Below are 11,620 nucleotides of genomic sequence, written 5' to 3' on the forward strand. Positions count from 1 at the left end.
AATATAGGTAAAATACTGCTTTTCAGTGTTCTGAATGTAAGCTGCAACTCCAGTTGAATCCTGAATGTTTAGGAGCCAAACTGAATCTAAATCTCCAGTTTATGCTGTGGCGAGTATCTCAGATTAAAGTAAATCCATATTATCCTGCTTGTCGTAGCTGGGATGTTTTGGGCTATGAGTGCAGCCATACAAACGGGGTTTGAAAGAGTTTCAAAACAAGTTGACGAATAGAACACTCAGAAAGTCATAGTATCAGATACAATCTGATTAGAAATTTATACTCTGCTGACATGCAGAAAACAGCATCTACTCTCTGGCATGGCAGAGACAACAAGTGCTGAGGTTTTTTCAGATGCAGCAAATCAAATGTCATATAAAGTAAATAGTAATTTAAGTTAGTGTAGGCTCTTGACAAATAAATGTATGTCCTAACACCTCAAGTTATTTTTATCTCTGTTAGTAGAAGTCCTGCTGCTTAGCTTTTGCCCTCAATGGGTGATTGCTATGAGCATAAGGAAATGCAAGCATTCCACCATAATTTAGTATGCATTGGTGTTTTGCTGCAGAGCTTAAAATGAAAGCAAAATATTTTCTTATCTCATGTGGCAGAAATAAATGCTGTCAACAAATGTGTTTATTGAGAAATTTATTTTGGGGTATCTATTTTTTTCCTTCAGGCAGGCAGGCATGAATTAAATCCTATGCACACTAGAAATTCAACAAAGCTTGTATTATCCTTCAGTGTCTTTGTTGCACCAGTATCAGGTCTTTAATCAAAACAGGTTAAATAGTACTGCATGTAGTAAAGATTAGTATAAAGACATGATTTCTGCATTTAAGAACTTGCAAACTTCTGCAAACCCTGTAATTGAGTGGTTGGGAGGTTTTTCCGTAGCTCTGAACAGTTGCAAAATATTTGTACAAGCCCATATACCAAATTCAATACAGGCATGTAAATAAAAAAAAATATGGCAGTCATGTAAAGAAAGATAAGGTGATTGGCAATTCAGCATAGATTTACCAAGAGGAGAATCATGCTTAATTTAAAAGGTTTCATTCTGGGATAAATGGACTGGATTTGTGGAGGAAAAGTTCAATAGATCATCCTTAAATAGGAAGAGAATGAGGAGGAGTCAGCCTCCATTACTGGAACAAGGAGTGGTTGGTTACTGCTTTGCTGCAGGCCCTGAAATATCAAAGCCCTGATGATTTCTTAAGAGGTCACTTGACATTTTTTGCATTACATCCTGAAGTTTAAACTGAGGGTTATTTTCAGCAGGTATTTGAGCAAGTATGTCCCAGTGCTTCATCTCATGAAATGACCTGTCATCAAGAGAAAGTTAAAGACTTGGTGTGACGTTTCTCCCATCAGACAGATTATGCTACTATTCTTCATGAAGCCAACAGAGGCACAAGAACTGAAGAAAAAGGGTCAGGGATAGAGATCTGGTACCTTCCTCTGCCTGCCATAGCAATGGTGAACTGTAATGCAGATTTTGGATGCCATCAGAGACAAATGGTCTTCAATGCTACTTTAAGAATGTTTGACACTGGAAAATAGGAAGACCGTGAATAGTCTGAGTTGTGAATTGCTCTTCCTAGAAGAGTAATAATCTGCTCCTTAATATTTATGCCACAATAATATAGATTGTTAGCTGACAATTCCCTTTTTAGCTGATTCATGACATTATCTACCATCAGGGAAAAATATCCAAAATAAACTTGAGGCCATCATGAAAGTAAAACATGGCATGGGTCAAGAACACTTACTTGCCCAGGACTGTTGCTAGTGAGCTAGTAAAGGATGGAGACACTGAAGTAGGCATTTCCAGAGACTGACCATCCACTTAGAATATGAAACTTAAAAGGCAAATTCATATTTCCAGGTATGGATAAAAGCTAGGGGTGCTTAAGTCCAGAGTCTAAGTTTTGTCCAAAATTAGTTCAAAGCTGGTAGAGTAAGGGTTTGCTACTTTTCAGTGTTAAAAATATAGTAAAAATATTGTCCTAGGATGTAAAGGAAAACAAATATAAGTTCATATTTATGGAAAATAATTGTGGAGAGAATGAATTATAACCACATATTTCACACAAAAATGCACAATAAGGTCTCAGTTGGGGTATGGCTTTGTGGTTTACAGGCTTTTTTTTTTAATTTAAAGCTGTGTTTGGTTATTTTTTCTTTTTTTCTTTTTTCTTTTTTTCCTTTTTCTTTTTTTTTTCTTTTTTTTTCCCCAGTAAGAAAACCCAGGTTTTAATTGGAACAGATGCTGTTTAAAGTCAAGTGTGGTTTGCACTGTAATAAGCAGGAATGCTTCCATTATGATAGATCAGATCAAGGGAAAGTAGGAAAGTCACTCCATTCAGCCCTAACAAAAGTCTCCAGATACTCAGAAAAAGAATCAGACCAAAGCACATTCTGTATATATAGCAAAAAGTAAGACTTCTTTTCTTTCTTTTTTTTTAATGACAATATGATGGCGTTTGTAGAAATTTGAGTATCACTGACAACTGCTAAAATGCAATGCATCTGATGTTTCATTAGGCAGGAAGATTCACTGATTTTTGTGGAAACCCAGGGCAGACAGGGAGATATCCCCTTGCCCTGGGTTTCCACAGATTTTTATATTAAACATCTAACTAGAAGCTGAATAGGATAAGACAGACTTCAAAAATAAAACATCCTTTCTTGTTGGTGAGTCACTTGCAAAACTGGCAGGAATTCTCTTTCTCTTAATGAATTTGTTCTTTGTCACCTGCTGACAGATTGAACCATCATATATAGAAAAATTCAGAAGCAAAGCAGCAAGCCACAGCACTTATGTAGCATCACAATTTGTGAGTTGTGGAGGAAAAATAAAAAGTAGCTGAATGTTGGAGCTCAGTGTAAAGTGGAAGAAATTGGAATTAGTTTTTAAGAAAAAAGAACTCATTGCTGAAGTAGAATTTGTGCTGTTATGACTGAAATAACTGTGGGAAATGCTTCACATAAAGTCCATGCCATTTAAGAATCCTAACTTTACATAAACTTTTTATACAACCAACCAAATGAGTTTTTAGTGGATAGATTCTCTGTAATGTAAATTGTATGTCAACAGGCAGATGTCTGAAGTAATGAAAGCACTCTGGTTACATGTGTATTGCAGTTACAATAAATAAGAGTGATAAAGTTTTGTTATCATGTGCCAAATTCATATTCTAGTTTAGGTTTCCAACAAAAATTGTGTGGAAATAATCAAACCCTAAGAACATTTAATTTTTACAATAAGTTTAGTTCAATAAAACAGCTTACAAGTGCTCATCACAAGAAGAGATATTTACTTCATGTTGATGCTGAACAAATATTTAATACAGAACTCTTTACACATTCATGATAATATCATCCATCCTTCTTTAGTTCTTTTGTCATTATTTAATAATTACATGTTACCTTGCAATCTTTACAGGAAACCCACTTTGTTGCTTTTTAAAAATGCATTAGAGCAGATGGGTGTGACTGAGATTTAAATTTGTGTCACAGTAAGGTTTCCATTAGTTTTTATTAGCAGCCACATGCAGTTGTGAAGGGAAAAACTAGAATCCAGCCCTGGCCATATGTCAACACAAAATGCAAACCTTACCATAGCACTGAAAGAAGCATGGGCTGCTCAAACCCTTTGTTCCTCCAAGAGAGTGAGCCTTTAGGAGAAAAAGTCCTCCTAGACCTTATCTTATTCAGTTTTTGCCTCTTATCTTTTTACCTAGTTATAGAGACTAGAGAATGACCAAAAGGTCTCTCACCCTCTTGGGAACTGCTTTACTATGGAATCATCTCCCCATTAGCTCAGTTGATCAGAGCATGGTACTAATAACATCAAGATGGTGGGTTTGATCCCCACATGGGCCATTCATGGAAGAGTTGAACTTGGTGATCCTTATGGGTCCCTTCCAACTCAAGACAATCTGTGATTCTGTGATCCTTGTGCCCTCAGGCATTTGCCCCTTGTAGCATGGTAAAGATGACAGGTCTCACATGCCCACAGCAAGCTGCCCACTCTGCTTTAGCTGAACCTAGTGGGGATTTGCAGTGACACCGACAGCCCTGACACAGCTGACTCCGATTTAGATTCTGAGGAGCATATGGCAACCACTCTTCACCAGAGACTCACTCCAGGAACAGTATCATCCCCTTGGTCTGCAAGTGCCACCTGGTCTTAAAACTACATCAGAATGAGATGATCAAACTGTTTCTTTCCATCCAGGTTTCTTGCAAGATGTAGAATCATTAAAAAGAAATTTTGACCAATGTCTTCATGTTCAAACATTTATAATGGCAGTACTTAAGACAGTTAAGTCCTAAGATCAGTTGAATGTTCATCTCTATTGCAGTAATTTCTGTCATCAGATATCTAAGTCACAACAAATATTCCCTGTGCAGTGACTGACATCTAAAAGGCACATAAAGCATGGGCATGAAATTCTTTCTAGGAGAGAACTATAGGTGTGACAAGCAGTCCCCATCACTAAAATAACCCATAAGAGTTGTATTCTTGCAAAGGATGCCAAAATTCTGTAATGCTGTTAGTGACTCTTCAATATTTTGTTAGCAAAGAAGAAGGACATATTACAGAAAGAAATAGGTGATGGGCTTGTTGAAAATTCTTCCAGAAATGCCTCTCTGCTGTGCCATCTCATCCACCTCCTTTCCTCAAGAGGCTGAAGAAGAGATTGGAGACAGTATTCTCTTCTAAGGATCAGCCAGTAAATACAGAACCCAGATTTTGGCTTGCTAACTAACTGAATTGCCACAAGGGGAAAGATTTAGTTACAGTTTAAAAAGAAAGCAAATATTTCTTTGGTGAGGCAGGTTTGGATCTCTTCACTCTTTAAAATTGCTTCCTCCCTTGACTGCTACATTTGTAATTTGCTGTATCCTTTTCCATTCTTAATCTAAACATAATAACCCATCTTTCAGCCACAAATAATAATCCAAAAAACACACCAGCCTCCCCTCACCCCTTAGCCTGAGATGGGAAGCAACAAGCTAGTATAACAAATAATGACTTTCTAGCCTCCTATCCTGACCATGCAGGTAAATTCTGACTATAGTTATGAACTTCCCATGGTTCAAACCTTGAAGCTGTCAGCTAAAGTCCACTGAAGTGTGCACAAACGACAAATTTTATATACAACCCAGTATTCTTACTATACTTAGGGTGAGACTTTAACCTATTCCCTGGAGTATCGTTTGACTGCTGTTGTTGGGGGCTATAATTTCACAGGGGTGTCTCAAAATTTCAGCACAGTAACCCAAAACTCTTAACCTCAATTCAGCCTTGAACCTGATCCCCAACTTAAACCTAATCCAAAGCAGCAATTCAGCACAGCCTCTTTGACCTACCACTGATCACAGACACTTCTGATGGGAGCCTCTCCCCTCCCTCTCCTCCTTTTTAAGACATCACAGGTGCACTCTCCCTCCCTATATCACAATTGGCCTCTAAGAAAAAAGTTAAAGGCAGCTGGGGAAGGGATGCAACTCTGTCACAGTTCTTGTGAACCAGGATTAAATAAGATTTTATTCATTCTTTGGAAAAAGAGCATGTTATAGGGAAAATATATTTCAAGGAAAGAATATGTTATAGGGGAAAACAGTCATGTTAGACTTCATTGTTTTTCTTCATTTTTTTAGAGCACTTTAAACTGCTGGTGTTGGCATGTCTTAAAATTGCTCTTCTTGAATGCCTGCAGAAGTGTCCCTTAGGTTATACACACCCCTGAATTTATCCTTTCGTACATAGAAAAGACTGGGACAGCACCTTGAAAACAAATGAATAAACAAGGTCTTTTTCTTTTGCAGAATTCTTAAAAGTGGCTAATGGGAGCCTGATGAATCAGACAACTTCTTAACCTGACAGTAAATTGTTTGTCAGTTTAGATCTCCTTCCTGAGAGGTACCTTCTACCTCAATCCTGCTGAACTTTAAATAGGCTGCATATAATAGTTTTGGAACCACCAAAATTATCAAATAGTTTTGGTACCAATAGTTTTGGAACCACCAAAAAACCAAAATTTGAGGTAAAATTTAAGAGAATTAAAGTACTCATTCTCTCTGTCTATCCTGTACTATTATAAAAAATATCTGAATCTAATGGAGTGCTTTCTTAATTTAAATTCTTAATAACAAATTACTGGGAGAAAAAGCTTAATTAAAAAAAACCCTATGGCTTTTAGGAAATTTAATATGCATACCTAAAAATAGACTAGTTTACTGTTTGAAGAATTGCAATGACAATGTGAATAATGAATATACATTGAAAATACAGTGAGCTGATGCATTGGAAAGAAAAATTTGCAGACTTGAAAGTAGTAGATGCTTATGTAAGACTGATACAGTATGTTTAGCCGCACGCCTACATCAGAGTGCAGCATTGCTGTGGCAATTGGCATTAGCTCAAGCACACTGCCTCAAGGAAGGTCAAAATTATTTCTTTACTGAAGGTTTTCACCTAAGATACAACAAACTGAAACTCCTTCAGCCTACAGGTATGAGAGGTAAATCATGTAGCAAAGCAGGGAATTGCCTAGCCACACTCTCTTCCAGGTAATTTATTCTGAATTCTGGGTAGCCTTCCTGCCTGACTGATGGGACACATAGTGCTCAGTCTGCAGACCCCACTCCTCCAGATCTGCTGTGACTGGAGGCAGAACACATGACCTAGTTTTCTAAGATGAGTGATCCTGACCTGTTCCTAAAATCACACACACCTCTATTTTAATCAAATAGAAATTAGCACTCCCACATCCTAATTTCTGTATGGATAAGCTTCCCAACTTCAGTAAGTCCTAGTTCTTTATGAAGTTCTGTATTTGGCTTCTCACTGCTGCTGTAAAGATACATTGAGCTGACATTTAATTTAGTGCACAGCAACTTTTTACTGAAGGAAGCTGGCTCACATTTAGTGTTGCTACATTACAAGAAATCATAAACCCAGCACGAGTTGGATCTTGCAAGTACAGTTTTTTGTGTATCCCTGTTATGGTATTAAGTACATGGAACAGAATTTAAGAGTTTTGTTACAGTAAAAAGAAAAAAATAAGAAAAAAACTGTTAGAAAACAAGCTTAACCATTAGGAACTACTTAAAAACTATGCTAATCCTTTGGATATTGAATAGTCATCAGACTAAGCAGTAGGAGGCTTATGTGACTGCATGTTCCTGATGTGGTAAAATCTGGAATCTGTGCTACTGTATTTAGGATGAGTAACTATCACAGTCAAAATCGTAGCAAGTAGTGCCCAGTGTGATACAAAAAACTCTACACTAGTAACATGTGGAGAGCTCCTGTCCTGACAGGTTACCAGAGATGATAGTAGCTCTCACCTCCATCAGCTCAAAAACCTAATGGAAATCTACTAGGTTTGGTGGATTTCCATAGAATCATGGTGAGGATGATGAGGAAAGTAGTATTTCAGCTGTCCCAAGGGGGAGAAGAGCTTAACTTCAGTCCAGAGTCAGGTGGATTCAAACCATGTGAAGTCAATGCAGAGCATTCCCTCAGGTGGTCCTGCTTTCTAAGTGGTTTTATCCTGGCCCTTTGATTTCTGTCCTGTTCCCACTGCTTTGCTCTTCCCCATATCCATCCTCTTGCCTTCTTTTCCACAAGGTAGCCATGGTACCCAAGAGAAGAGGTCTGGCACAGGGATCCTGTAACCTTCCAAGTTTCTCAAGGAGATCCAGTTCAGCCACAGCACAGCTATTCCCAAAGAATGTGCCCTGTAGATTGGGCCAGCAGTTATCACCACTGGTATCAACATCTTATTAAGGAAGAGAAGTGTGATTTGGTTGCTGTGCTATCAGTGAGCTTTAGATGTGTTCTCAACTTGCCTGCCAGGTCAGGTGCCCCCCAAAGTCAGTGGCCAGATGCTACTCTGGCTTGCCTAGGACACAGAGTCGTCAGACAGATGATGAGAACAAGTGGCCTGGGGGAAGTAGGTTGGTAGAGGCTAGTATTAATTTTTCTGGAGATCAGAATGGAGATACTCAGGTGGAGGTGTTCTATATTGTAAAGAGCAAGTATGTTTTGTGTTGGCATGTCTATTTTGAACTCTAGCAGATAATGTCACTTAAGTACAATTTTTAGTAAACAATCTCACTCCCTGAGGATGTGATCCTGATTTTGACATTTCTTCTCTTTTCTGCTTTGCTAGTGCATTAATACATTTTCATCTTACCTTTTTTTTTTCTTTTATGTGTACAGAGTTTGGGGTAAAAATTGAGTTTGTTTCTCTCTTCCACTGCAATAAGTGCACACAGAAGCCCTGAGACTCATAAAACTCCTGTACAGAGAAAAAAAAAAAGTAAAATAAAACACACGAGAGATGTTAAAAAACCTAAGCTATTTCTGGACCTGGTGACCTCTTGTGTTGAAGCCAGTTGCAAAACCATGAGAGCACAGGTGCACGCCACATGACCAGGGGATAATAAAGCAACTCCAGAATGTGATCTTGAAGAGTCTGATGATGCTTCGTCTCTGTAATACATCCATCCCAAGGTGAACTTTGAAATCTGTTTCATATTTAGAGTTTTTTTTTCTTTTATACTGGTAGCTTTAAGGGTAGTGAGGCAGATGAGCATCTACATCTAGGAGACCGTATGTTAACAAGGGGCTGTGAGGTGACATAAATTTGGTGAAGCACTTTCACCATATGCAAAATTGCTGAGCAGTGTAAGAGGTTTATAAACAGATGGGAACTCATGAGCCATTGCAAGAAGAAAATCTCTTTCACAGGTTACCCTCTGGCCAGTCCTGAGAGTTTGGCAGGCTGACTTGTAAGATAACTTTATTAGTCATGGAAGAACTGGAGTTAGACAAACTCTCTGCAATACTAGTAAAAGCCAGAACCATATTTTTCACTGTGAAGGAGAGCACTAAGCAATAGGGACACCTGTTTACTGCTATCTTACTGCTCCACTTGACAGAAGTCATGCTGAAAGGAAGAGGAGTCATGAGTGCAATGACTTTCCTTGCTAGGAAATATTTGTTGTATCCAAAGTAAAAAGCCAAGTACCAAAGAAGAACTGAGTTGTTGTGAAGCCTCAGTTTTGAAGTAAGTCAGAGAGAGGAGTGACAGATTTCTCACAGAAAAGAAATCTGTCTTGGGAACATTGGTTTGAACAGTCTGATATGGCCATTTCTGGAATGTGAGAAAAGCAATCTACTTCCATAAGTTTTCCAGAACCCTTGTGTTCCAAAAGGCATCTTTTGTCCTTGCTCTGAACAACAAAATTGTGCATAACATCTTTCATTTGATGGGCAGTCTTGATTGAAAGTAATTTGCTTCTTCATTATGGTGAACCCTGTTTGGTTCAAGTCTTGCAATGTCACTATGAATGCAAAGCGCAAATGCAACTTTGCTTAATGTTACATTGCAGATTAGGTTGCACATGGCTCATCATGGCATAATACTGGTGATGTGATCAGCTACTGAATGAAGAAAACAGGGGAGACATTACAGCAACAGTGACCTGTTAAATTTATAACTCCACTGACTAAAGTATTAGTCTGTTTAAGAGGCTTTTAATCCATTTTCTTTTATTTTTTGCAGGTGGTGTGGAAAGATTTTTAAATGGCTCTGGTGTTATAGTAGATGTACTAATATTTGGACAGAAAAATGCTTATTCATTTGCATATTAGTCAGGTGACATATTTCTACAAATAATATCTCAGGTCTTCTGAGCAGCATGCAAGAGTTTCATATTGACAATTCATGAACCCCCTAGTGAGACTCAAGAACTCTCAACCTCTCATCCCTTGCCTTGCATTAAGCAATGTAGGCTGTTGAGTTAAAAAAATCTTTCAAATTACAATGAAAATAATCCACAGTGAAGATTTGTCTATAATCTGATACTAAAGAAAGGTTTCAAGCATGTTACAATAATAAAAAAATTGTATTTTTGATGACTCTACAAAGAAACAAAGAACTAAGAAGGAACTGTTTATAGATGGTTGAAGGAACTAATTTTGATTAATGTCTATAAAAGACATTAGAATTATCACACATGTATCAGCTTTTAGAAAAAGAAAACCTGACAAGCAACTGTACAGATGGCAAGACATGTTCATTTATTGTATACCTTTCTAGAAGGAAATAAAAATATCAAACATGGGAAAATATTTGACATCTCTGTCAATTACATGCCTAGCCAGAGAGAAATTGTTTCACCTGGCTACTCTGAAATATGGTTTATCCCTACAGCCCTGACTAAAATACTTTGCAGTGATGTCTTTCTCTGTACACCCAGATTTGAGATTATTTCTGTAATAATCTTCATCTGAAAAAATCCTCCTTTAAGTCTGAGTTTCTTACTGGGATTATGTAGTTCTGGATCACACAACAGTGATTCTGTAGGTAATTTTATAGGGGAAACATGACAAAGAATTCAGAATTTCACTGAAAAGTAACTTTAAACATTTTAATAGTGACTTTGAGCTGAGAGTTTTCATAGGAATTTATCAGGTTTTGATAAAACTTTTGTGATATTTCTCAGGATCAGGAAAAAATTTCAAATTAAGACCTCCAAGAAGAATGACCCATTTTAGAGTCTTGTGAAAATATGTAAGAGTAAATTTTCTTTCCATCTATGGACTTTGCTTGCCATCAGACTATTGGTTCATTTAGGATGAATAAAAGGATGTGGATATGGGGGGGACCAACTGTAACATCAGGTCTAGTCCTCCAGTGTGATGCACAGCTACACACTACAAGCCCAATTCAGAAAATACAAGATCTCTTTCACAATGCTATAATCCATATTGATCCACAACATTATTTTTAATATGTGGCAATAAAACAAGAAATTGTACTAGCTGATGAAAGCCACAATTGAATTGGTCTACAGAGAGAGAAAGCGGCAAAGATCCCAATCTGAAATTACGATTATATCATTATTGAATCTGCTTAATTTAATATAGTTAATATTTGTTGGGTCAAAGGAAGTTGGCCCCTGTATTACAAATGTTTAGCATATGGAAGTGGTTAAATTGGTTTTGATAATGGGGCTTCTAAGTTGCTGTGGTGCATCTAAAAAAATGTTACCTTAACTCTAGCTCATTATGATGCAACTTTTTTTTATCAAATACCTGCTTCAATATGACACCTTAAATCTGCCAAGCTGAGTCATAAGTGCACCCACTTTATTTCAAAGACATTGAGAATGTTAGCAAACTTTGAAAACAAAATGGGACTGCGTTTGGATTTTGTAATGAAACCCAAACCAGTCAGGTTTCTCTTGGTTTTGTGTTTCATTGCAAGAAACTCTAAGATTAGTACAGCCCAGAGTGCATACATTCATGATCAGCAGTAAATGTGCAGAGAAAGAAACAGTAGAACAGACATCAGATTTTTCTCTGCAGTCAGCAATGCCTGGAAAGCTGCCCTGCTTCATTGCAATGCAGATTTGCAGACTTTGGTCCAAAAAAGCCCTGTTGGCGAAGTTTGATACTAAAAAGTAATCTTCTTCAGGAAATGAGTACCAAAGAATTGTTATACCACATAATAAGAAAGAAACAATAAAGATCCCTGGCAAGAAAGTAGCTCTGGGTTGATGGACAACAGTCATTATAAACTGGGCTTTCAA

Source organism: Anomalospiza imberbis, chromosome Z (genome assembly GCF_031753505.1).
Source record: "Anomalospiza imberbis isolate Cuckoo-Finch-1a 21T00152 chromosome Z, ASM3175350v1, whole genome shotgun sequence".
In the NCBI taxonomy this organism is placed as follows: Eukaryota; Metazoa; Chordata; class Aves; order Passeriformes; family Viduidae; genus Anomalospiza; species Anomalospiza imberbis.